This window comes from Cibotium barometz, chromosome 34, assembly GCF_041138505.1.
Source record: "Cibotium barometz isolate CiBa-2024 chromosome 34, ASM4113850v1, whole genome shotgun sequence".
Classification (NCBI taxonomy): Eukaryota; Viridiplantae; Streptophyta; class Polypodiopsida; order Cyatheales; family Cibotiaceae; genus Cibotium; species Cibotium barometz.
This window is the reverse complement of record NC_141079.1, coordinates 35,525,281-35,551,515: the sequence shown is the minus strand read 5'-3', so window position 1 is coordinate 35,551,515 and position 26,235 is coordinate 35,525,281.

The following is a 26,235-nucleotide window of genomic DNA, read 5'->3' as shown; positions in this document are numbered from 1 at the left end:
AAGAATGGATGTGGATGTATGTGAAAGAATGGATGTGGATGTGTATGTGAAAGAATGTTGTATGGGTTCTTTAGACTATAAGGAACCCAGAATCAGTTGGATCTTAAGGATTATTGGTCAAATGGAAGTTCTATCCTTTTGAAGATGCCACCTGGGAGAAAGAAGCCGAACTGTTGCGGGATTACCCCTAGTTTGCGAGATGAGGACATCTTACTAAGTCTTAGCTTGGAGAAAATTTTCTACTCGTCGCGACACCTTGACATGTAAAGATTCAAGGATACGATGTAAAGGTAAGACCTAGTCCTATCTTGCAGGGGGAGTGTGTTCTTCTAAAAGTCAAATTACCCATAGGGTAATTGATCATAATTTGGGCAACTACTAATCTTCAACCCATGCAAAGCGCAGCTGGCTGGCCTAGTCTTCTAGAATAGAGTTGCCCAAGAACCTATTTATCTAGCGTAAGGCTTTCACTTAATCTATTGGAAAGCTACCCGACAAATTGGGCCCACCCGTCCGTATAGGAAGGTGCCGTTTGGGGCATCCCATCCTCCCACTTTCCACCCTACTCATGCGTCAATTTGTTTTCTAATTAATCCTACCACACTGTTTGACATAAATAAACATGTTCCTTAATTAAGGCCCTTTTCACAAGGTTCGTTAAAACAACCTCTTTCCACAGTACAATAATACCAAAGATAAGATTTATAATTAAAAAAAAGTTTATACAAGAATCAATTCCATACAAGCCAAACCGGCTCTCTTCTTCTTTTTCTTTATACTGCCGATGATCTAGAATTCAGCCTTCTAGCCTCTACAAGCTGGGCAAAACCCTACAGGACTGTACACCTCGTCGTCGTCGGCCCTGCTGGCGAGGACTCAAGCTGACCTGTCGCCCCTCAAGCTTCGTCGCTGGATCCTCCCCCCCTCGGAGGGATGTCTACCGCTAGGGTGGGCTTATTCACCACACTAGCGTGGCCCTCAGAACTAGACAACATCACAATCACTCGCCTTAATCGGCGAACCTCATTCTCCCAATGGTATGAGGGCTACCACCATGGGTGGATCTCGGGCTTTGCTATGAGGCCGCTCGCCTACACAAGCACGAAAACGGAGTTAGCGAAGCCAGGAGAAAAAATAAATACATGTACTCTTTCTCTTAAAAATAGTAGTTTCAATATAAACCATTAATTACAAAATGCAACATCACTTCAAAATAGCTTCATAGAATTTCTTTTTCAATGGAAAAGATACACATCTTCTTTCTTGATTTATTGATATTAATAACAAATAATAATTTAAAACTCCTTTTAAAAGATACCCAAGCTAACCTGGCCACCGCTCCCTTATGGAGCTTACAACGGGAGGGTCGGAGCCGCATTAGGAGCATCTTCTCCAATCTCATTGTTGCATGCTTCTCCCGAGGTGATATTTTGGCGTTTCTAGGATGGGGCCATCTTGAACACTATCTTGTAGTGCTCGGTGCTGCGATCGTAATGCTCCAGTCAGATCTCGATTTCGAGATTGTTTGCTCACTCTATGAGACAAAAATTGCAGTGTACAAACCTTCTCTAACTTATAAAACTTCTTGCTAAAGTCCATGCAAATGGAGGGAGGGGGGGAATTGTGAGATGTCCTAAAGGGAAGGACAGAAATGTTTCGCTACTGAAGGGTGAGGGCTTATGTACGTCTCTTCACACAGGGGCGGGAGAGAAGAGTTAAGGACACCCTCTCCTCACACAAGGGTGGGTTAACTGAAAGTGGGCTTATCTGAGAGTTGGCAGATTAGGGGGGTGTTGAGAGGAAGACTGCAAGGGACAATTATAGGTACTACTGCAGGTATAGTACGCAGGCACATAAGGGTGGTACGGACGGGCGGTACGACCTTGTGCAGGGTATACTCTACGCAAAACTAGGTGTGTGACATGGAGTACACGGGGGTTTATATAGCTGTAGGGTACGGGTGCAGGTATTGAGTAAAGTGCGTTTGAAAGGATGGTGTACCATTAAAGTGTGCTGATCAGTGGTCTGCATGGGCCTGGGGAAAGGTACGGTGGTGGTGCATAGGCAAAGGTGTGGTACACATGTACCCTTTTGGTCAGAGGCAGCATGGGTGTCCACGTGGCGGTACGTGTGGACCATACAGTGGGCGGTCGGCCTTTGGTCCTTACGCAGCCATTGTACGGGCATCCTGGTGAGTGTACGATTCTTTTTGGGGCGGGGTCTCCAAATTTGGGACGTCGGCCTTGATTTGCATGCCGGACCCGCTCAAGGGGGGAGCGAAAATGTTTTTTCGACGAAAATGTCCGGGATGTTCCCCTGGTCGTTGGGGTGTTGACTGTCCATCAATAGGACGCCCAGTACTGCATTTATTAAGCTTTACAAGCCGTCATTTTTTAACTATTAAAAATAACTAAAATTTGCATATAAGCTTGATCTGGTGTCTGTTTTAGATGTTGTAAAATCCTATACTAGGGTAAAATTATGCGCAAATTCTAAATTTTTACACCATAAAAACTCATAAATTCATCTATTTTATAGGGACATTTCTTTATTAATGAAGATGGGCATGTTATATTGGTTGCAACAAAGGGTTGGTCTTTACATCAAATGGATGTAAAGAATGCCTTCTTACATTGTGATTTGCAAGAAGAAGTGTACATGATGTGTGGCCACCAGGTTATGAGAGTGATGCACATCCAGATTTTGTGTGTAGGTTACGTAAATTCTCGTATGGCTTGAAGCAGGCATCTAGAGCATGGTCAAACAAGATCCGGGAGTATCTTGTTTACCATTGGATTTCAGATATCCAATGCAGATTTTTCACTATATGTGAAAAAGACAGATAGAGGGATCATGCTATTAGTCATCTATGTGAATGACTTGATTATCACTGGTGATAGTGATGCAGACATACATGATGTCAGGATGATTTTGAAGTAGAAGTTGGAGATGAAGGATTTGGGTGAGCTGCGGTATCTCTTGGGCATAGAGGTGGTGAGATCACCTCATGGCATTTTGGTATTGCAACGGCAGTATGGCTTGGACATGTTGTCCAATTATGGTATGATAGGCTGTAAGCCTATTTCAGTGCAATTGGAGCATAACACAAAGCTTTTTACAGATACAGGTGAGCTTTTGGAGGACCCCACTACATACACGTGCATATTGGGTAGTTGATCTACATGACCATTGCGAGGCCAGACTTGCGCTATGCTGTTAGACTTGTGAGTTAGTTTATGCAGGCCCCTAGGAAGCCACACTTGGATGTGGCAAGTCCATTGTTGATTGTGGACTTTTTTATGAGGCTGGTAGTACAGAGATATAGTTGCATGGATACACAGATGCTGATTGGGCTAGTAGTATTACAAATAGGAGATCTACCAGTGGTTTTATGTTCTCCTTTGGGAGTGCTGCTGTGAGTTGGAGCAGTAAGAAGCAGCCAATAGTTGCCTTATTGAGTACAGAGGCAGATTACAGGGGTGCTGCTATGGCAGCGTGTGAGGTAGCTTGGTTTCAGAAGCTACTTGGTGACATGGGAGAGCCCGTGGATAGGGCAATTGTCATATATTGTGACAACATGAGCAACATACAGTTGTCCAGTAACCCAATATATCATGCTAGAATGAAGCACATTGAGGTGCATTATCACTTTGTGAAGAGGGAGAAAGTTCTAGCAGGAGATGTAGATCTGGTATATGTCAGCATAGAGGATCAGGTGGCTGACATCTTCACGAAGGCATTGGGCACAGAGAAGCTCTAGAGGTTTAGGAGCTTACTTGGAGTGCAGTGTGTGGAGTTGAGCTCTAGGGGGACTGTTAAGATATCGAGCTCAACTAGTGCTACAACGGACATTGATGACCCGCCTGGGTGATAGGTTCCACATCTACACCAGTGGCATGGTTGGTGAGATTATGGGTGATATGCGGCCAGTGGGGTGACAGGCTGCTTGGTGACACCCATTTTGGATTACTAGTAGAGACTGGCATAGTTATAGTACCAACTCATTTAGTCGGGTTCACATTATGGATCGACTCTTGTATGTTGTAGTAGATGAGTACTAACCCATATAGTGTGTACTCTTATCTTTATGTTATGTTGGTTGAGTAGAGAAGAAGAAGATAGAAGAAAATTCAGCCATCCATCTCTCTCTTGTGTCTTGCTCTCTCTTGTGTGTGTGTGTTTGCTTGCTAGGGTTTGAAGCTCTCCCTCTTCCCCACGTTCTCTTTATAATGAACCAACTCACCTTGACTGAGATTCTAGACAGAGATGAGGAGGGAGAGAGGTAATATATTATGTATATCAAACCCCTAGAGGCACATAGCCTAGCAACTTAGATCTTAAACCATTATATCTTGCATGGTGACAATATGTACCATGTTTATCAAGTTGTAGTATAAATGAGGTATACATTCTAACGGTTTTGGAGTTTACAATGCTCTAGCCGCATTCCAAAGGTGTATGATGGAGAATTTCTTAGACTTTCACCATGAAATCATGGTAACTTTTATTGATGAATTTTCAACCTTGTGCAAAATGGTAGAGCATCTCATATGTTTGTCGAAGATCTTTCAAAGATGCAAGGAAAAGAGGATTTCATTGAACCCTTTTATATGTGTATTCTGTGTCTAGAAAGGGAATCTACAAGAATGTAAAGAGAGTAGAGAATTATTGAATTTCACCAAATTTTCACTTCAATTCTTTAATTTCTCTACTCTCTACAAAGTCTAGTTGGGAGCTTTTTGGGCTTATACCTCTGAATTTGGAAGGCATTTCGAGAATCCAAGCACATATCTATGATCACCTTGGCATTTCTAAGCTTCCTATAGCTTCACATTGGGGTTCCATTTCATGCCTTTGCTTAAGGAAAGGAAAAGAAATGTAAGTGGGTCTACAAAGTGAAGCATAATGTAGATGGTTCTATTAACAGTCCCTAGCTTCAACTTCTTCCTTAACAATAAATCCCATCTTAAAGTGTGGTACAATTCAGGCTTCATTGTTATAAAATGGTACAATTAAGGCTTCTTCCTTATCAATAGATCTTGTCTCAAAGTTTGGTATAATTAAGGCTTCTTCCTTATCAATAGATCTTGTCTCAAAGTTTGGTATAATTAAGGCTTCATTGTCAAAATATGGTACAATTAAGGCTTCATTGTCAAAATATGGTACAATTAAGGCTTCATTGTCAAACTCTTATACAATTAAGACTTTAATGTGAGACTCTGCTAGAGGATAAGGATTAGGTATCCTCCTAGATCCTAACACACCCTCTACTTATTTTTGTGTGTATTTAACCAATACTTGAGTCGTCAAAAAGGGCTCCTTCTCCTCAGTAGGGTTAGGATATTGGGCAAACTTTTTATTTAATGTTTTGTGTAGTGCTTGTGGGTTTTCCTCAAGGCTACCTTCTATAGATTTCTTAGTGTAGTGCATGGTTTCATATGCAGGCATAGAAGGCCGAGACCCACCCTAAGGAAGGTAAATCTGCTTCATCCATGGTTTCAACTTTGTCATCTCGTTTTCCAACTTAGATGCTCTTATTCTTCTACTTCATCTTTCATTTTGCACTCTTGGAAGTACCAACTTCCAGGTCGTCATCGACACTTTTGTCATGCTTCTCTTTTTCATGCTTGGCTTGAGCCATGGTTGCAGCATTGACAAGTGTAAGGATAAGATTAATCTTCTTCCCATGCAAGACACTTAACATGTTCAAAGCTGTTGTTGGTCCTAAAGGTCAATTTCTTAAAGATGGATTAGTAAGGTAAGGATAGTCTTTGAGCAGACACTCAAATCCACACTCACTACACCATCTATCAAAAGGAACATGGTTTGAGCAGATGATTAATACCACACCCACTACACCATCTATCAAAAGGAATAGGGTTTGAAGCTACTCAAGCATCCTTGTAAGTTCTATTTGGACACTCAACTTTGATTTGCTTTAATGTGAGGTCTACCACAAGTATAACATGAAAGTAGAGCTCTTTTAGTTAAGGAGTGGATTTCGCTCACGCATGTTGACACTGCTATGTTCATTAGAGAAGTGTACTCTTCTAACACAACCTTGGTGTATAACTAGGTAGCATGACAAAATATTCACGCATTTATAACACTTTAATCTAGGATTCACGCATTTATAACACTTTAATCTAGGATTCACTAGTATAATTATGGATAAACATTTCCAAACTTAATACCTTCTTTAGGACCCACTTGATGAATAGGAGTTATTCTTGGTGAGATCGGCTAAGGTGGAAGTAACATAAATGGTGGAGGCAATCAGTGGGTCTGGGTCCTCCTCTTGTAAATGCTAGATTAGTAAGTAGCACTGGAAAAGCAAGAGCCCTGTGAGGAGTGAGTAGAGACATAGTATTTCCAACTAGATTAGCTTTTCTATGTTAGATTTAGGTGCCTAGTTAATCCTATAGCAATGACACATGTCACAGTTTCCCATTCAAGCACATTAGCCACACCAAAAATTAGGTCTTTGTGTGGGCACATTAGCCACACCATAAACTAGGTCTTGGTTTAACGTGTGGGTCCTCTATTATGGGCATCATTAGATTTATAGTATGTAAACCAATCCATGTCTCTCCTTAGGTAGAGATGGGAGTTACCGATCTCTTTAGGAGTTATCTTAAACTTGCCTTTCAACTACTTTAGCAATCCACTACTGCCAATGAGATTAGGGTTTTCTCTTCTTTTTTTTTTGCAAGTACTTCCCCCCCTCCCAACAGCGAGATTTTCCTACCACTCATAGAACTCATTGTGAATGATGCTTCACAACCATGATTTTCCTTAGGTGGTCCCATGATGTTGTCATTATAATCTATAGCATCTGCACAAGGCATGAGGCATATAAGGTGCTTATGAAGAAGTTTTATGACTTATGTGTAAGGCTCATATGCATAAGGCTTATGGATTATACATAAGGCTCATATGGCTTATGCGCAAGGCTCATATGCATAAGGCATTATAATCTATAGCATCTACATAAGTCATGAGGCAAATAAGGTGCTTATGCATAGGGCTTATGGCTTATGCATAAGGCATGAGGCAAATAAGGTGATTATACATATGGGTTGTGGCTTATGCATAAGGCTCATATGCAAGAGGCTTATGGCTTGTGCATAGCATAAGGTGAGCTTATGGCTAGGGGTGGCAGAAGGAGGACAGGGCCGACAATCTAACCTTTGGGAGGGGGGAGTGCACAAACGAGAGGAAGGATTGCACAAACAAGAGACTAATTACAATTGGAGGAGAGCTGCTTGCTAGACCATGGACAAGAAAGTCTACCAATCATGTGAAAGAGCCGGACTGTTGCATGTGGACAGAGAAAAGGATTGATGGTAGATGTGTGCTGAAGCAATTCTTGGAGATATGTATATACATGAAGATAAGGTTGTAACATTTTTTTCTGAAAGATCTCTTCTAAAGTACCATGATACATTGTAATGACCCAATGAAGACTATAAGATGTGAAGACAAAGGCATGTTGTGTATTTCCTTCCTTGATGAATACATGAGACTATACAAGCATACATATCTTGCTCTTGAGCCTTGTAGTTTTCATTTGGGTTGACACATCAATGAAACTTGTGTTATGTGTGAGATTCCTATGGTTCCCAAACCTTCGTAGACTATGTGGATGGCCTTTCTTTGGGATGTTTTTGACTAAAGGATCAAGTGTTGAGTGTTGCGGGTGTTGTGTGTTAGTGGGTTGAGATATAGTGTTGATATGAGGGTTATAGAGGTAGTTTCATGTTTGATGCTTTACCTAACACTGTTTTGGAGCCACCACTGAGGACAATGCTTTAGTTTTTATGTGAAAAAGGGAGATGAGAAGCCTTGGTATGTGCTCGCCAAGGTTTGGTGCAATGTGATGTAGTTGTGTAATGGAAGCTTGAACTTGGTTTGTAAGTTTCCCACCACGGTGGTAATCCCAGGCTTGTATCTTACCCTAGTTGTAATCCCTTGGCATTATGAGTTTGGTGCATAGTGGTGTTGTCAAAAAGTGGTGGAAATGGCTCAGGACGTCCCTGAGTTTTGTGATTAATTGATGAATATGTAGCTAGGTTTATTGAGACGATGGAGTTTGTGGCATTCCTCAAAGGCAAAGAGAACCCAGACATACTGATGAAGATTCTTCCCTTTTTCTTGCAAGGTGACACAAAGATATGGTACAAAGATTATGTCATCAGTGAGGATGGAAACCCCTTTAGTGCAATTGGATTATGGTGGTGCAAAGCAAGCTCTTCAGACTCATTTTAGCAAAAGAAGAGACCCAGTGCCAGTGTGGAAGGAGATCCTCAACTTATGTCAAGGTGAGAACCAAGATGTGGATGGTTGTGTTAAATGTTTCTTAAAGCTTTGGAACCAGTTGAGAGAGTCTCTTGGCAATGAGGCTACCCCCTCAATGTTGAAGAAGGAAAGATTCGTTTTGGGTTTGAGGACACCACTACGACTAAAGGTGGAGCTAAAAATGCCTTGCACTTTTTAAGATACAATGAAGATTGCTCACGAGAAGGAATGGAAAATGTTCAAGTTGGGCTTGATCTCAATGCACCTTCCTTGTTGAAAGAGAAGCCTATGTTCCAAGTACCTATGCATACTATGTTATTGTCTCTTGTGTATGCTTTGCTAGGTGAATCAAGGAATATCTTCCCAACTGATGGATGTGGTGGTATAAGGCCTTCCAAGAATAACTCACTCAAAAAAACCTTAAGGACACACCGAAATTCAAGCTTCTTTTAAAGACATGTCTTATCAAGGAGACAATGAAGCGGATTTCAGAGTGTTAAGTCATGAGGAGGACCAGCATATTATCTCCTTTACTTAGAAAGAGGAGGAGGAGTCATGGGAAGCGGAACAAGGTGAGAACTCAAACAATACATGGGATGAGTTTGTGGAAATGGTGCATGAAACTGAGGAGGAGTTGCTAGGATTTCAATACTTATAGGTGATGATGATAAGCATGAGTTCGATAGGCTTTGTGAAGATATATCCTTTGTTGCTATGTGTCAAAATGTCCATGTGGACCTAGTCCAAATGAAAGGTGCTTTTGACTGGAGTTCTTTTGGAGAGAGAGGGTTGAGTGATAACAAGTTTTCTTGGCAATGTCTTAATACAAGTGTTGAAACTTGTGGAACCTTTGGTGAGATTCCAAATTCCATTACAAGGACCAAATCTTGGGGACCCAATGTTTGTGATAAGTTTCTTACTTTTCTGTATGACCAAGGAAAGGAGATTAAGCTTCAACATTTACAAGGAACCAAAGTGTGTAATCTAGGAGGATGGATTCACTCAGATACCCATTGAGAGCATGTGTGTGAAGCAGCATCTCAAGCACTCTTGTATGTCAAGGAAGAAGAAGAAGCATTGGAATACCAGGCATTGAATGGGCATGTTGGCAATGAGTGGGATGAGATCATGCAACTTGTGTATGAACAGGATTTTGAAAATGTTCCTTCTGAAGATCAAAGTGTTGTAGTTCCATGTGTCTCAACTGAAGATCATGTGGGTTGCCTCAATACCAATGAAGGACTAGATCTTAATATTACTCTTGCTCGAGAATCATTGAATTCTTTTCTTGACTCTAGGGATTCCTATGATGCACTCTTACTGTCTATAGGATTAAGTAAACTTAATTTTAATCAATTAAGACTATTGGACATGAATGTCTCAACAGGCTAGGGGATGGGCAAAACATGTTAGGAGTTTTTCGTGACCAAAAAAACATGTACAAGAGTGACCAAGGCTATGTGCGTCAGGCCTTCATCGTATGCTTAGATGCTTGCGGTTTTTGTTTTTTTTTTTGCTTGTGCATATTAGGTTTGCATCCCTGCCCATGATTAGTGAGGGTGCACTAGCATTGGGTTGTGTGCTGGTGTTATGGTTTTATTGTGATTGCGTGAACTCATTATTGTATATTTATAGCATGGTGTTTGATGCATTGTGTGTGTGAGTATCAGAGCTCAAGAAATGATAATGTGCTTTACTAAGAGATCTCCATGATTGATGTGCTTTGAGGTCAGTGGTAGTGGGACCTTGGTAATTAGAGATAGTAAACTCTGGCAATGGTTGCCCGTGAATTTTGGGTGTAGTGGCTTAACACCTTGGAAACTTGTCAATGCGAAGGCTACTTTGATTTTGGCTGATGTGATGAGGAGTTAGAGATGTCCACGCATAGGGTAGCATGAAGGTATGGAAATTTTCTTATAGGCTAGGGGTGGTAGAAGGAGGATAGGGCCAATAGTCTAACCTTCGAGGAGGAACACATAAACGAGAGGGTGGTAAAAAGCCCATCACGGTGTTGAAGAGAAGAAAGAGAAAGAGTGGAGGCCAAAGATAGATAGAGGGGAATTTAGAAGCTGCGGGGGTGCACAAAGAGAGAGAGAGAGAGAGAGAGAGAGAGAGAGAGAGAGAGAGAGAGAGTGTCCCACTCTCATGAGAAGGGTGGAAGAGATGAAGGAGTTAGGAGGACCCGGAGAGAGGTAGAGATGTTGGCGGATTGATGTGAAGATTCGTGTGGACATCATGAGAAGTGAATCCCAACCTTGTGAAGATAGTGAAGACCTTTGAGGTTGTTGGTGAATTCATCATGGAATTGAGAGACTAATTACAATTGGAGGAGAGCTGCTTGCTAGACCATGGACAAGAAAGTCTACCGATCGTGTGAAAGAGCCAAACTGTTATATGTGGACAGAGAAAGGGATTGATGGGGGCAGATGTGTGCTGAAGCAATTCTTGGAGATATGTATGTACATAAAGATAAGGTTGTAACATTTTTTTCTTTGAAAGATCTCTTCTAAATTACTAGGATACCTTGTAATGACCCAATGAAGACATTAAGATGTGAAAATAAAGACATGTTGTATACTTCCTTCCATGATGAATACATGAGACTATACAAGCAGACATATCTTGCTCTTGAGCCTTGTAGATGTCATTTAGAACATCAGTGAAACTTGTGTCATGTGTGAGATTACTCTGGTGCCCACACCTTTGTAGACCATGTGCATGGCCTTTCTTTGGGATGTTTTTGACTGAAGGATCAAAAACAAGTGTTATGTGTTACAGGTGTTGCGTGTTAGTGGGTTGAGATATAGTGTTGATACAAGGCTTATAGAAGTAGTTTCTTGTTACCCTTCAATCAATCAACATTATGAAGCAAGAGCTTCTATGCATCACGGAACCTTCTCAAGACCCAAATTTTACAAACTTGCTCACCATTAATCAACGTTATGGGCAACAGGCATGGACACATCTTTCGCATACACATTTTTTGCATACATAGGTATGTTTTTTCCCATTGTATGTTTATGCTTGTTTATGTGTTTACACATTGAGTAAGTCTCTTCATGTATTGGAATATGCATGCCAACTATCAGGCCACTCTAGTCCCTTTGGCCAGTCTACTCAAGTCTCCTCCATTTGGTCAGTCTAATCTAGTCTACTCCATTATATGGTAAACGCCCATATGGCCAGCATTGAAACGCTCAAGTACCTTCCCAATGTACTCTTTTTGAGATAGATAGAGAATCTTCTTGTCTCTGTCTCCCTTGATAATCCACATGCCATTCCCCAAGTCCTTCATGTTAAAGGTTTCATGCAACCTTTTCTTCAATGCATCCACATCCATGAGTGACTTCCCAGCAATAAGCATGTCATCCACACATAAAGGATCAAGATCATAAGGCTACCATCGATAGCCTTCCGTGTGTATAAGCAATAATTGGTCTCACTCCTTGTATATCCTTAAGACCTCATGAAGGCATCAAACTTATGATACCATTCCCTGGGAGCTTGCTTCAATCCATATAAGCTCTTGTGGAGTAGCTTACATACCAGCTGTTCCTTGCCTTCCACAACAAACCCTTCTGGTGGCTACTGCATATAAATATCCTCATGCAAGTCCCCATGCAAGATAGCTATCTTAACATCCATTTGTATAAGCTCCATATCCTCCTTGGGGCAACCAAAGCAAACACCATATGAAGGGTGGTCATCTTGATTATTACTGGTGAGAAGATCTCATCAAAGGCTATGCCCTTCTCCTGCTTAAAGCCCTTGGCCACCAATCTTGCCTTGTACTTAGGCAATGCATCAGATGGAGACATTTTCAGCTTGTAGACTCATTTTCATGGTAATGCATGCTTACCCTTAGCCAAAGGAACCAACTCCCAAGTAGCATTTTTAACCAAAGAGTCCATCTCTAACTGCATAGCCTTCTTCCACTTATGACTGTCATCCCTGGTCATAGCATCAGCATAACATGAAGGCTTCGCATCACCATGACATAATCAAGAGACAGAGTGTACCTCTCAGGTGGTCTAGAGACTCTCGTAGATCGTCTCAACATTGGCTTAACCTGAGCATCTGGTTGTCCCAACTGTCTATCCTGCTATATGTGAGGCTGCCTAGCTGGCTGGGGCACTCCCACCTCAACATTTCTTGGGTGTCCTAGTCCTCCATGATGTGGGACAGGTCATACATGTTGCTCATATGGTGGATGTCCATCCTCCTGGAATACCACCATGTGTATCTCAACTATCTTAATGGGCTGTTTATGCATCTTCTCCTCATTGAAGATAACATCATGGCTGTGAACTATCTTCTTAGCTTCAGGATCCCAAAGACGGAACCCCATCTCACCTGAATCTCCATATCCAAGACAAATGCACTTCCTGGACTTAGGATCAATCTTGTTTCGATTGTCCTTTGAGATATGCATATAAGCCTCACAGCCAAACACCCACAAGTGATCATAAGAGGGTTTCTTGCCAGACCACACCTCTTCAGGAATCTTGCCATCCAATGGCTTGCTACATGACTGATTAATCAAATGAATAGCTGTCTTAACAGCTTTAGCCCAAAAACCATAAGTGAGACCCGCATTAGACAACATATTCCGAACCCTATCCTGTATGGTCCTATTCATCTTTTCAGCCACCCCATTTTGAGGTGGGTTTTTAGGAGTAGTCAACTCCCTTTTGATACCACACATCTCACAAAATTTCTGGAACACATGAGAGGTATACTCCCCGCCATTATCAGTCCTCAAGCATTTGAGCTTATTTCCTGATTGATTTTTTGCATATAAGCCAAGAACTTTTGGGATGCATCAAATGTATCCCTCTTGATAAGCCCATACTTTTCTAGTAGCATCATCAATGAATGTAACAAAAAAAGATGCTCCTCCTCCCAAAGAAACCGTAGGCATAGGCCCACATACATCACTATGTACCAATTCCAATGGTTCGGATTCTCTAGTACCAAAACCCTTCTTATGTGACATTTAAATTTGTTTTCCATACATGCTTTCCATACATGTAGTGCTCACACATTTCAAAGTCAGAGAAATTGAAAGACGGAAGATACTGCAAATGAGAAAGAACTTTCATTCCAGTGATTGACATATGGCCCAAACAGCGATGCCAAAGAGATACAGATGGTTGTTCGGTGATAGCTACAATGTGATCTTTCACACTAGATACACACAAAGAGTAAAAAGTGCCAGACTTTGGCCCTCTGGCAACAACAAGTGACCCTTTGCATATCTTCCAAGCATGACTACCAAATACCACACAATAACCACAGTCGTCTAGCTGTCCAGTACTTATCAAGCTTTTCTTTAAGTCCGAGACATGACGGACATTCTTGAGTACAAAAGAGGAACCATTGGCAAGTGATAAATGTATGTCTCCCACTCCGACAATGCTGCATGCAAAGTCATTTCCCAATCGAACACATCCCTTTCTACCAGCATCATATATGTAGCAAACCACTCCCTATGAGGAGTAACATGAAATGATGCACTTGAATCAAGAATCCAGTCTTCAGACATAATTTCATCCGTAGAGCAACAAGGAATGCATCCCCAAGAGTAGAGACATAAAGTACATCACCATCGTCACTGTTATTGCATATGGTGTTTACTTCTTCAATTTTAGCCTTTGGTTTATCCTCTTTCTTGCCATCTGCATCACTCTTTTGCTTGCCTTTGTTCTTTCTCTTCCACTTAAAGCAGTCCTTCTTGATATGACTCTTCTTGTTGCAATAAAAGCATTCCACATCTTTCCTTGTGCGAGACTTACTCCTTGAGTTCCCTCTATCACGGGATTTCCCCCTTGCATTTGACCTCCCTCTAACTGTAAGTGCACTAGAGCTCTTGGAACCTACGTTATTCTTTCTGTTCACCTCTTCCATTGTAGTAATAAGCAAGCTGCTCTCCACATTAGCACTAGTCAATCCACTAGAGCAGGTGCTGAGTTACTGATTGCAGTCCTGAAAGTATCCCAACTTCTAGGCAAGGTCTCAAGCAAAAACATAGCCTTGACCGACTGAATCCTCAAAGGCAATCTTTTGTGTAGACAACTGGCTAAAGATAGTGTTAAACTCATTCAGATGACTGGACATGGATGTCCCCTCCTCCATATACGAAGGTCTATGAGTTTCTTTAGCCAATAAACCTGTGATGCAGCACTTTGCTTATCATAGAGGTCGGATAACTTCTTCCAAACTCCATATGCACCACCCTCAGTGTCCTTTACATTAAAATAAACTGATTTTGAGAGAGTCAACATAATGGTAGAGTGTGCAGGCTCATCCATTTCATCCCAATCATCTCTGTCCATGCCTTCAGGCTTTACCCCTTCGTATTTGATAAGCTTAACCTGCTTCTTTTGCACCAAGACATTGTATATGTGTTCCTTCCAATATGAGAAGTTTGTACCATCCAACTTCTCAATATTAAACAAAGCATTTTTTGAAGTAGAAGATGAATCCATAACCACTGCAATATGTGCAAACCAGCACAACCAAGATAGTATTAACTGCATAACCAAGAAGACAAGTGTAGGTGCAACTCGAGTCCCACCGCAATGGCCAAACAATGGCTAATGCAATGCCAAAACAACCCAAATTTGATGCCAAAATGATGTCCAGGCACTTATCAATACATACTAATTTTTTGTAAAAATTTTGGAATTTTCCAGCTATTTTTCAAGCATAAATCAGCCCCCAAAAAGTTGCATAAAAACAACCCTTTATGTCTTCCAAACCAGTTTCCTTACTGCGGGTTCAATTCTGCAGTGTGAAAACAGCCTTCCAGAATATCCAGCTCTAGAGTTCCAGTGTGAAAGCAGATTTCTTGAACTAGTTCTGTTTGAACTAGCTGACTGCTGCCCAGTGTGAAAGGGGTTTGCTCCAAACCAGTTCAAAAGATGACCATAGTGTGAAAAGGGATTAATTAATACTAAGGTTAAGAAGCCTTAGTTAAGGCTTAAGGCCTTTTTTAAAAGAGCCTATCCACACAAAAGCAGGCCCGCGGCCGTCTGGCCAGCAGACGGCTTCGATTTTGCCAGGATGAAGATGTAGGTTTGACGCCACCAATCCAGACGAAAACCTCCTCTGAGAGCATTCGATTCAATTTGGAGGCACCAAGGCTATACTAAGCCATAGCCAATGTAAAAAAAACCTTTAACTCTTCTTCTCTTCTCTGACTATTACAGACTGAAGCAGGTCCATAGTATGTTCTTGATCCAATCGATTTGCTCCAGAGAGCATAGTTTTGTACCAGGCGATGAGGTTTGGAGCTCCAAGTGCTCACCAAAACACCATGACAAGCTAGATTTCCAATCTTTCTTCTCTGTCTATTCTCAAGCCCCCTGCTTATGGGCACAAGTAGGCCCCTGTTTAAGCTGGCCCCCTACTTAAGCAGCCTCCGTGCTTGCATATATCGAGTACATGTACAAAACCTCTTCTCGAGCAATCCAAAACCAAGCTATTCTGCCTTATTTCCAGCCACTATTAGCTGTCCAAACACTTTCGAATTGGGCTATGGCAGCCCCTAAACTGAGCCTCAATGGCTCCCTTAATCGGAGTACCTGTTTGACTTAAACGGAGAGATTGGTAGTGAGATTTGTACCTCTTTCAAATTCGGACAGCAAGCACGAATGTCACAATGAAGCTTGAATCCTCGAACTCGCGAGACAAAGCTTGACTCCTCATGCTTCTTGCTCCAACCACGAGCTCCCACGGATGCAGCTTTGACACCAGTTGAGAGGAAGCAATGGTGGGATGTGGAGTCAATGCAATGAGAGAGCAAGAGGGTGAGAGAGAGAGAGAGAGAGAGAGAGAGAGAGAGAGAGAGAGAGCAAAGCAGACAAGAAGTTTTTGTGGGTACTCAGTTACCCTTATTCTTTATTATCTTCACTTATATATGACAGTACAATGTGTACATGTATAAGGGGTGCCTGCTCGGCCTTTGGCCATTGGCCTTTATCCCAACAATCAATTTATGCAAAGCTCAAGGAAACCACATTTGGATGAAGTGAGAAGAATCCTGAGATATGTGAAAGCTACAACACATTATGGACTCCCTTATGAGTATGTATGATAAAGCTATGGATGTTCATGTATATACAAACGTAGATTGGGCAAATAGTTCTTATGACAGAATATCTACTACTGGCTATGCTTTCACATTAGGAAGTGCAGTGGTGAGTTGGAGTAGCAAGAAGCAGCCCATAGTTGCTTTATCTAGCATAGAGGTAGAGTATAGAGGAGCAGTTATGGCTGCATGTGAGGTGGTATGGATGAAAAAGCTACTCAAAGATTTGGGACAATGATGTGATGGGAAAGTTGTCATACATTGTGACAACATGAGCAAAATACAATTGGTAAGCAATCCGGTCTATCATGCGAGGACTAAACATATTGAGGTCCACTATCACTTCATCAGGGGGAGAAAGTGCTGGATGGACATATAGAGTTGACATATGTGAAGGCTGAAGAGCAGGTTGTAGATATCTTTACCAAAGCACTTGGTAAAGAGAAGTTTGAGTACTTCAGAGACATGCTTGGAGTACATGAGATGGATATGGTGAGCTTGAGGGGGAGTGTTAAGAATGCAAGCTCATCAGGATCTGGTGGATAGCAGTGGCATGTGGACACTAGTCTAGCAGTGTGTGTGTGTGTGTGCACAATAATAGCCGTGTCCAGCTAGCCAAGTGTGTGGACATTAGACTTAGCTTATTTTCAGTGTGACTAGTGTAGTGTGCTATGTTTTGCGGTGTGCAATGGAGGAAAGCTATGGAGCTTCTCTATCATGTAGATGTTGATGGTTTGAGATAAGGAGAGCTTCTCTATCATGTAGATGTTGATGGTTTGAGATAATGAGAGCTTCTCTATCATGTAGATGTTGATGGTTTGAGATAATGAGAGCTAATGAGGGTTTGCCTCTCTCTACACTTGTCTATTTCATCTCTATTATTAAGAGAAAGAGCGAGGGTAGAGAGAGAGGAGGGAGGAGAGAGAGTGAGAGGGATCATGGAAGGGAGGGAAGAATGGGGGAGAGAGAGAGAGAGAGAGAGAGAGATGGGATTAAGATAAAGTGAGAGAGAGAGAGAGAGAGAGAGAGAGAGAGAGGTTGGGAGAAGGAGAGAGAGAAAAGAGAGGAGCTAAGCTGGGCTAGAAGGGAGAAAGTGGGTTGGACTAAGAGATGGTGGTGGAGGTAGTGGAAGGAGATGGGAGGAGGTAGTGGTGAAGGATCTGGAGAGATAATATTCACATCTTTAAGAGAGAAGGGTTGCCCTCAAAAGCTCTCTCTAGCAAGCTTTCCCAAAAAACACACTTATAATGGAGTAGTCAAGGAAAAAATTAGGGGCTATTTATAGCCAAAAGATTATTTTTCAAGGGTCTTCAAAAAATTTTAGCTATTTTAAAAATCTATTTTTTAAATGATTCCCCCAACTTTTTTAAAATTTTTAGCTTTTTAAGAAATATTCACCAAAAATACATTAGGCACTAGCACTTCTTTTAAGAAATCCAAAAGATTCTCACTAAATTTCGAAATTTCTAGGACTATAAAGGATATATATTCACCAACCGATTACACTCATACATTCTTAAAAGTGTCTTATTTTTTGTCCTAAAGTATTATGGGGTGAGTTGTACAAGAACACAAGAGAGAAATAAATGACTGAATTTTCTTCTTTCTAGATAAAAGTACATACTACAGATGTATGACGAAAGGTTATTTGTTGTGCTTGTTTACATATCTGTGCATATTCATTGCATCTATATCCATTGCATCATGTAAAATTCAATAGATTAGATCAGTTTAGGATCCTCTCTATGATACTTAAGTTTATGTGATTAACATTAATTAAGAGCTTAATCAATATTTAATTAGTGTTAATCCAACCACGCTTCCCCAAGCATCATGTTATGTCCTCGGGACCCCCCTTTGTTTATTTGTTGTCTCGAAGTATTTCGAAGAGGGGAGTAATTGCTCTTGTAGAGCCCTGATCTACTCTGCTAATCGGCAGCCAAGGCGCAATGTGATGTAAACCGTTTGTGGCATGGTCTGTGTGGAGCCTCTCATTCATAACACGCAGTTGTAGGGTCTGCAGGGTCTGATACATGCCTGATACCTGTCCCGCAAATTTATTGAAACATTACCAGAGTAATGCGCATACAATGAAAATATGAGCATGCTGTTTTTGGCTGATTTGTGCAGTCATTATTGCAGAGCATCCACAAGTAAAGGGTGCAGGATCCTTTGTACCTGATGTTCCCTAGGTTGCAACAAGATGCAGAGGGCAGAATCGTCAAGCACAGTCCACACAGAGAGTGAGAATGTGAGAAGCGTAAAGCAGAGCAGCGGTACCATGTCGGGAGACGATGTGGGGACGAGCAGAAAAAGGAAGTCCCGTATGGCACCCAATGAGGAGTATGCCAGCGTACAGAAGGGCAAGAACTGATGGTGATAAAGAGGAGGAGGACAGTGAGGGAAGGACTAATGAAGAAGAAAGACTCAGTGAGCAAGATAATGCTGGAAGGACCGACAGAGAGGAAGGTAGCAACGGAAAGAAGAAATGAGGATGAAGGCAGTCAAAGGGAGCAAGAGAATCTGAGGGCCACTAAAGAGCAGGAAACCCTCAACAACCAGTACAGAAAGATCGAGTTGAAGATGCTCCATTCCCCCGGTCTCCACTTCCTGTAATACCACCAGAACCCCACGAACAAGAAATTGAGCATGGTCATGAAGACCCACTGCCAACCCCCCCGAAGCCTCAAGAGCAGCACCAAAAAACAGATCAAGCACACGAAGAGCATCAGGATGAAAATGTACAAGAACAAGGTGTTCAACATCATGCTGTGGACAGGCAAAATCAGCAGGCAGGTCAATATTCTCCGAGAAGACATGAGAAGGGCAGCGCAAGGCCGGAATGATTTTGAACCTGAAGAAGGTCCTTTGTTTGTCATGGACCAGTTGTTTTCCGCACCATACCAAAATAGGAAAAATCAAGTACAGACGACATCAGATGCAGTTACAAGGTTTGCAAATGAAAGGATGCCAAATGATGCCCTTTCCCTGCAGGTTGCCACTCGAAGAGGAGTTAAAATTTCATAAGACTCTTATGTGCAAACTAACACATCAATCTATAGAAAAACTCTATGCAAACTAACACATGAATCTATAAAAAACTTAATGCAAAGACCTATGCAAACTAACGTAGATACAACCTAACTACCTCTATCTATTGCCTGCCATTGGCGTCCTGAAGCTTTGATACCAATGTAACATGCATTCCAAAGCATGCTAGAAAAATGCCACTTCAATGTTGAATTAAGTTACTAATCACCGCTAATCACATAACCTAATGACATAATTGCAAATACACAATAGAAAATATGAATTGACCTAATCTCTCGTATTGTAGAACATGAATATATACAATGGTTAGTCATAAATCTAAACTAGTTTTGGGCTCTTGAATGATGTGCATTAACCACTAATTTATGCTAATGATTGAATCATCCGCTTTATGTGTTGCAATAGAGGTTTCCTAATGTTGATCCAAGCATTTGTACTACTCTTGACTTCTACTTACTAAATGTGGCATTGAATGCTCTAACCCTCAATCTCCTATTTATATGTATGTATAAGACTGGTCAACTGCTTAAGGTTGGTTAGTTGCATGCCAACCATGCCAATTACTAACTAGATTAATACTTGGATGCCTAGCCTTAGGGTTTTTTAAGTCATGAGAAGGAAACAAACCCCAATGTGCAATTAAATTGAGCCTTATCTTCTCTTGTGTAGTGAGAACCCTATGTATGCTTGCTTTTCTATTTTGTGTGCATACAGTGAGTGAGGATTGTCGTGAGAACCCTATGTATGCTTGCTTTTCTATTTTGTGCGCATACAGTGAGTGAGTGAGGATTGTGCTTATCTCTTGAGAGTGTTAAAATATTTCTCATTATGTTGTTGTCTTGTTTATCTATTCCATCTCCATAGTGTAAAAGAGACATAAGCAAGGTAGCAAGTAGAGAGGATCAAACCCTTATTCTACACCTTGTTGCACAATACCTACCGGATTCAAGCATTGGTGGAGTGACAATGCCACCGGTGCAATCGAGACACTAGCTTTCCACCATATGTAGGTTGCATCAAGTGGCTAACTTGTGAGTCTCCTAATGACCCTCACATTTCTTATTTTCCCCTTACTACAAGGCTTATAGAGTTTATGAGAGAACAAAGTTCAAGAATATCTGCTAGTAGACTCTAAGGATTAAACTCATAGTGATGAGTGGTGAAATGTGTAGAGAAAGGAGGCTATATGCTAGTAGAATCTAGGGATTAAATTCAGAGTGATGAGTGGTCAAACGTGTTGATCCGTAACTACTAAGATAGAGGATATATGCTAATAGAATTTAGGGATTAAACTCATAGTAATGAGGGTAAAGAAGGGGCTAGCCATGTATCTATATAGGCTTATATACATGGTATGGACATGACATGGGGTAGCCATGTATCTATATAGGCTTGTATACATGGAGTGGCCATGACATGACCACATAGATCCAGGATCATAGTTGGTGCCATAATATGAAGAGTAGACTTGGCCCATAAAGATAAACTTGTTACTACCATACATATACCCCATCTCCCATAATCATGTGGGATTATCTTGCACCCCACAATGTCAAGATAGGGTGTCCAAAGAGTAAAGTCTACCTACTTCATGTGTAAACCTCCATTGTGTGATAACGGTTCACTACAATAGGTAGCCTATTTGGGTGTGTCTAAAGAGTAGTCTACCTACTCCATGTGCAGACCATTATGTGATAACGGTAGCCTATTTGGTAGTGTGCCAAACCTAATCCAAGTTATCTCTAAACCATATGCCTATTTGATAGTGTGTAGACCATTATGTGATAACGGTAGCCTATTTGGTAGTGTGCCAAACCTAATCCAAGTTATCTCTAAACCATATGCCTATTTGGTAGTGTGTAGACCATTATGTGATAATGGTAGCGTATTTGGTAGTGTGCCAAATCTAATCCAATCTATCTCTAAACCATATGCCCTCCTACGCCACCATCCATGTAAATAAAAGGATGTCTGAGTGCCTAAGATATTCAACAATGGCTACTCCTCATAATGGGGACTATATTGACATGAGCTAGCATGTTCTTGGACCATACAATATGAGGGTGGAGCCTTTATATTCAGCAAATCCTTCATGACTAGTGGATGCACACAAAAGATTCATAATAATCCAACTTGCACCTACCACACAAGGAGTGGAAGTCACCTAGTTTGACTTTGGTTTCACAAAAAGCTATTAACATCATCACACCTTAGCCCATCCACTTACCAAAATTATTTGCCTTATTATATATTTCATCCTAGCTTTTATTTGCATACATAGTCATCTATTAAAGGTTCCTTTTAGGAGCACATATTTGTGGAAATCAGCAAATCCTTCATGACTAGTGGATGCACACAAAAGATTCATGACTAGTAGAGGAGCACATCTATTAAAGGTTCCTTTAAGGAGCGCATCTATTCAGCAAATCCTTCATGACTAGTGGATGCACACAAAAGATTCATAATAATCCAACTTGCACCTACCACACAATGAGTGTAAAGAGCCACCTAGTTTGACTTTGGTTTCACAAGAAGCTATTAACATCATCACGGAGCCCATCCACTCACCAAAATTATTTGCCTTATTATATATTTCACCCTAGCTTTTATTAGCATATATAATCATCTATTAAAGGTTCCTTTTAGGAGCGCATGTTTGTGGAGCTTCATCATATATTGTATTACATGATTAATGGATTATTATTCTCCATCTTGTGTCATTATGCAATTTTAGGTTGAGTTTTATGAATGATCCTTTGTGTTGTGCATGCATACACCACACATTGTATCCCTTTACATGGTAGTTAAGGCTTTGGCTTAGTTAAAAGCTTCTTTACTTGTTGTTGCCTAATAGAGCACTCGGATAAAAATCCTTAATATTGTGCTTGCATACACCACACATTGTGTCCTTGGTTTAAATCTTCTTTGTTTGTTGTTGCCTACTATAGAATGAAATTTCTTCTTCTTTATTTCCCAACTGCCGTCATTTGATTTTAAAGCTTGATGGCACCATTTACCTTTATGGAAGTTCAAGTTGGAGGCTATCCTATCCTCCTGTAGCATTAGAATATTGTTCATCCTCCACCAAATTATGGAGTCATAAATAGTTTTACTTAGCATATATCTTGTCTTAGCTTAAAAATCAAGGGATATAAATGATCTCTGTGCCATCATTACTAGTAGGGAAGATATCATGTTGATAATATTATATCATATCTCCACAAGTGTAAAAGCGCTAACCATGGTTAAAAGTAATCTCGAGACTATCAATTCATCAAAGGATTAAATGAAGTGGAAACAGGGGGTGTTTCTCACTAGAATTAAAAGATGTTTAATTCCTTTTAAAAGCTATTCATCGCTTAGTTCTATCTCCTATAGTCATAGCCCGAATTAAGCAATAGACCTTATCCAACCAATTTGGATCCACCCCATCTCTTAGTTCGAGCCACTGTTAGTTTTTTTATCTCAACTCACAAATCACCCCGATCGGGTTCTTTTCTTTTTCTTTAACTTCAATGGCGAGGACAAAATAGACTGCAAGGAAAGTCTACGTCCCTTTGGAGACTGAAAAAGCTCAAGACAAACCGGGATCTTCCAAAAAGCCAGTTGTCGATGAAAACCAAGAAAAGCCTCCCCCAAAGCCTCGTGCTAGGGCAACAGCAAGAAAGAGATTAAACTATCAGGTGAAGTCACTAAGAGAGATCAGAGCGGCATAGAAATCTACTAATCTTCTCATTCCTCGACTGCCATTTATGCGGGTTATCAGGGACATATCAGAAAGGTTAATTGGCAAAATGAGAAACACATATCTTGATAAAGTTCGATGGGAGTCACAGGCCCTTATGTGTTTTCAAGAGGCTGCTGAGGATTTTTTAATCGACTTTATGAATGATGGATACATTGCTGCTGCATTTTCTTATAGGATCACTCTCATGAGCAAAGATTTTGTGCTTGTGTCCAGACTTAGATACAAGTTTGACAAAGAGTTGGAACCCATTCCAAGTCAAGATATGAGGGCTTTTGAAATTCTAAATATTCCTCCAGCAAGACAACCCAAACAATCAGTTGTTTTACTGAAGATATTTTGCATACTTATAGTACAAGAAAAGCTCAAGATATTAAAGAAGAGTGGAGAAAGAGAGAGAGCAGGAGAAGATTATAGAGGATGCCATTCTTTCTCAACAAGCTGAAATTCTTCATGCATCCAATTCAGAACTTTATCAGAATGTAACAGGTCAAATGGTAGTAGATGTCTCCATGCATGGAGAGGATGAGGTTTATTGTGACATTTCCCCTGAAGACACAAGTATGCTTGTAAATCACAATATTGAGATATGTGACACAGTCCTCTTTATCTGTCTGAGGTTTGTGTGGATTTCCTTTTGCTTTCTTGATGAATTTCTGAGATTTCATATTTTATTGATATGTTTTGTTTATGTCTCTAGATGTCTTAGGAGGGATCTTCCTGACTCAATGGCTATGCAAGTGACCATTCTTGATCCCCTTGTTACACAGTGCCTTTTCAATAGGCAAGGGGATCTTGCAAGTTTTCTAAAAGACTTTGATATGCTGACATGCAATTACATTGTATACCCTTATGTTGAAGTGTAAGACTCACACTCAATTATCTTTTGTCCATCATTACAATATTCACAACTAATTGCAGTCTTCATCTTATCACAGAGGCCATTGGAGTCTTATTATATTCAATCTATTGGATAGAGATGTAATCTTTATGAATAGAGATGTAATCTTTATGAATTCTTTAGCATCCATTCATGGGAGAAGTAAAATGTAAGAATCAACTTTACCATGGTTTATGTTCTAGAGCAATATTTTGTAAGTTTTCAATTGTTTGGTTGACCCTCAATATTTTATGCTTGCAGTGCTGCCAAACTTATCTTAAGTTTCCTAGGTTCCACCTATGAAGACTACAAACTTGAAGATTTTAAGTACTACAATCAGAAAGTTCCTTTGCAGAAAGACTCAACATCTTGTGGATGGATGGTGCTTGCTAATGCTTGGAGATATCTTGAGTCAAGATTTAGAATGACAACACTTACTGTAAGTTCATGTAATGATAGCATTGATTGATTGGGTCATTACATTTAGTGACTTTCTCATATTAAGAAATTTTATCATTTTCTTTTGCCTTAGTTGCATGAATATTCAGATTCTTGGGTAAGTTGGGTAAGGGAGAAGGCAGTGTCTATGGTTTTGGAAAGATCTATCAATCCAGTTGATCTTGATTCCCCCTTTCCACCTAAGAAAGGAGCCAAGGGTACAACTTCAAAGAAAAGAAAAAAGGAGGAGAAGAAAAGCCATGTCACTACAAGACAATGCTGCCATACACGCGTTTCATACACGCGATAAATTACAAACGCGTGTCATTAGGAAGTGAATGGGGTCTTCTTGGGCCCTTTAATTTGCCCAAGCCTAATCAAGGTGATTAAGGAATAGCCAAATGGGGGGTTGCCATGTGGACTGAAATGTTGGGTTTGTAAGAGAGGTGTAAGAGTGGTCAAAGGGTGCACTTTTTCCCCCAAAAAGTGGGGGAGGTAATTTTACAATTTTTGGACCTCCATAACTTCTATATACAAGCTCCAATTTGAGCGGAGATTATAGATCCGTGATCTACGCATCAAGAGCTTTCCATAGATATGTTACATGATATGGTTTTGTCCGCTAGATTTTAAATTCCATTTTCCCTCCAAAATTCAAATTCGAATAAAGTAGCCGTTTTGAAGCTTCTAATTAGAAAACGTTTCTTCTTAAGAGAAAAGGTTTGACTCCTTAAACTGCCAAATAAAAGGGCCCAAGAAGCCTTCCATTGAGGTCCTAATGATGGTCGCGCTTGTATTTGAATAGAATCGGGCGCGTGTATTTTAGCATTTAAGCTCGCGTGTATATTTGCATTTATCAACGCGTGTATAAACGCGTTTATATACACGCAGTAATACACGCATAAATACACGATAATATTCACGGGGTAATACTCGCTATTATACACGGATAAATACACGCTACTATACACGGATTAATACACGCATGGCAGAGAAAAACTGAAAAAAAACTGAATTCCTTTACAAAATTAAAAACTATTTTCCTTAAACCATCTCATAGTACATTACAGTATACATCATTACACAATCCCACTACATGCATTTACAACAATGAAATATATTCAAAAATAAATCATGCATATGAGATGATAGAAATGTCATCAATTTAGAACATACAGTGAGACGGATTGGTTAGGGTTCGATCTCATCTTCAATAAGATCCATCCTTGCCAAACGATCAACATCAATATCCATTTGATCAATTGGTAAGGCTACAATTAAATTTATTCCACTATCGATATTCTGTACTCCATTGATAATGGTATCGATGTCCTGATCATCCTCATCAACATCACCATCATCCTCAATGGTAGGGTCATTCTCATGATCATGAGAAATGGCATGCTCATCCTCATTATCATGATCATCTCTTATTTCTTGATCATCGATCACAACATCTTCAATGGCATGTTCGCAATGGCATGTTCGATGTCATCTTCATTGCGGCTTGTTACATCCTCCATATGCTCCATATCAGTGAATGTATTATACATCACTTTGGAACGTGGTGCAATAGGGATGACGTACCACCATTTGATGTCATGCACCATTGGTAGATAGATAACCTACTCAAATACACACAGTACAGTAATTAATTAGCATATCAAAAGTCAAGGGGTATGCGAGCTTAAATATATATGTACATGAAACACATTAGTAAAAAAATGCATA